Source organism: Malania oleifera, chromosome 13, assembly GCF_029873635.1.
Source record: "Malania oleifera isolate guangnan ecotype guangnan chromosome 13, ASM2987363v1, whole genome shotgun sequence".
Lineage (NCBI taxonomy): Eukaryota > Viridiplantae > Streptophyta > Magnoliopsida > Santalales > Ximeniaceae > Malania > Malania oleifera.
In genome coordinates this window covers 58,097,780-58,100,185 of record NC_080429.1, presented here as the reverse complement: position 1 = coordinate 58,100,185, position 2,406 = coordinate 58,097,780, and the positions used below count along the sequence as shown (strand labels likewise).

The following is a 2,406-nucleotide window of genomic DNA, read 5'->3' as shown; positions in this document are numbered from 1 at the left end:
ATTGCTGCGTGATATCTACTCGAAAGCAAGTGTTTGGATCTTCTGGGAATCTCATAGCTTGGTAGATGTTGAATATGACCTCTTCCTTATTTACTCTCAATGTGAGCTCACCCTTTCGAACATCAATTAACGCCCTTCCAGTGGCCAAAAATGGTCGGCCAAGAATTAGTGGAACTTCTTGGTCTTCCTCCATATCTAACACCACAAAATCAATAGGAAAAATAAATTTATCCACCTTTACCAATACGTCTTCTATGATTCCATGTGGATACATGATGGATCGGTCTACTAGTTGCAAAGAAATGGTTGTTTGTTTCATCTCTCCAAGTCCCAATTTCCTACAAATAGAAAGTGGCATAAGATTAATGCTAGCTCCAAGATCACATAAAACTTTACCAAAAAATAAATTTCCAATAGTGCAAGGCAAAGTAAAACTCCCTGGATCTTTTAATTTTTAAGGCAATTTCTTTTGAAGAATAGCGCTACACTCCTCAGTAAGCTTCACTGTTTCGAACTCCTCCAACCTTCTTTTCTTTGAAATGATGTCCTTCAGGAATTTGACATAGTTTGGCATTTGTTCTAAGGCATTTGTAAGAGGAATATTATGTGAATTTTCTTAAAAATATCCAAAAACTTAGAAAATTGCTTATCTAATTTTTGTTTTTGAAAATGTTGAGGATAAGGAAGTGGAGTAGAGAGAATAGGAGGATTTTCAGGAAATGAAATTGTTGGTGACGTGTCAGTCTCTCTTGGTGTGTCATCCACGATCTCGTCTTCTTCCACTTTATTCTTGCCTTGGCCATTATTTTTAGCTGTAGGTGTGGACATGGTTTCCTTTGCTGGTGACTTCTCAATTTCTCTTCCACTCCTAAGTGTGATGACATTGCATTGTTCCTTAGGATTCACTTCTGTGTTGCTAGGAAAAGTTCCTCTCTGTTGAGAATTTATAGTCGTGGCCAGTTGCCCAATTTGAATTTCAAGATTCTTCATAGTGGCTCCCATATTGTTGCAATGAGTCTCGATGTTGTCTAGCCGTGAATCAGTCTTTTTAAACCTTGCTTTTGTCTCCTCAACAAATGATATCATGGCATCCTCAAGTGACATCTTCTTCTCACTTTGTTGACTATCAAGTCTTGGAGGAGATTACAGCACATTCCTTGTATTTACATAAGACAAATTCTCATGATTTCGAAGCCCTGGATTGTAATATTGTGGCACTGGATTACCCCTATAGTTGTAGTTCCGATTGTTGATGTATTGAACCTGTTCATGACTCTCTCCATTGCTTAGATCTGTCCTACTTCTAGTTGCCACATATTCTGCACCTTGTGGTATCCTCTAGGTTGTCAAAGATGAAATTTGATGAGACAGAGAAGTAACTTGAGCTGAAAGTGCAGCAAACGGCTCCAATTCATGAATTCCAACAACTTTCTTAGCCATAGTTCTTTCAGTTGGCCATTGATAGTTATTTGAGGCCATTTCTTCCAAAAGAGGTTCCCCCAGATGCAGAATCAACTAAAGTCCGCATTTGCCCATTTAATCCATTATAGAACATTTGAATTTGCAACCAATCAGGCAATCCATGTTGTGGGCAGCGTCGAATCAAATCTTTATACCTTTCCCATGCTTCAAAAAGTGATTCAAAATCATGTTGCTTGAATTGACCAATCTCACTCCTGAGTTGAGCTGTTTTTGCAAGTGGAAAGAATTTAGCCAGAAATTTTTCAGCCATGTCTTGCCAACTAGTAATACTCCCAGGTTGTAGCGACTGTAGCCAACCTCTTGCTTTGTCCCTCAAAGAGAAAGGGAATAATCTCAGTCTAATGGTGTCTTCATTAACACCATTGATCTTCACAGTATCACAAGTCTCCTAAAACATCGCCAGATGGATATTGGGATCATCAAGTTGCGATCCACTGAATTGTGCCTGCTGCACGATGCTGATTAACGCAGGTTTGAGCTCAAAATTGTTGGCATTAATGGGCTGGCGTCTGATACCCGAATAATTGTCATTCACAACTGGTCGCACATAATCCTTCAAGGCGCGTGGCTGCGCAATATCTTGTCCGTTCTCCATGGCTAATACCCTTTTTTTCCTTAGTGCTCTCAGCGTTTTTTCAATCTCCGGATCAAAAGGAATAATGGCACGTGTTCTAGCATTGCGCATCCAACATAAAAAAAACACACCATAAATATAAAAAAATAATAATAAAATAAAATAAAGAAAAGAAATAAATAAAAATATAAAAATAAAATTCTAAATAAAAACCAAGATTACTTTGTATCGATATTGGCAAAAATAAGATAAACTCAATCCCCCGGCAACGGCGCCAAAAACCTGACCGATGCAAACTGCAAGTGCACAGTATCGTAGTTTTATAATATAATGATGTGTAGAGTATCATC

At 38.2% G+C, this 2,406-nt stretch overlaps 1 non-coding gene across 1 annotated transcript; it reads left to right on the top strand.

The window, feature by feature from the left end:
- Positions 1 to 1,577: 1,577 nt before the first annotated feature.
- LOC131147082 (small nucleolar RNA R71) lies at positions 1,578 to 1,684 on the top strand. Its single transcript, XR_009134608.1, has one exon. It is a non-coding gene; the product is annotated as a small nucleolar RNA R71 (small nucleolar RNA).
- The last annotated feature ends 722 nt before the right edge of the window (positions 1,685 to 2,406 follow it).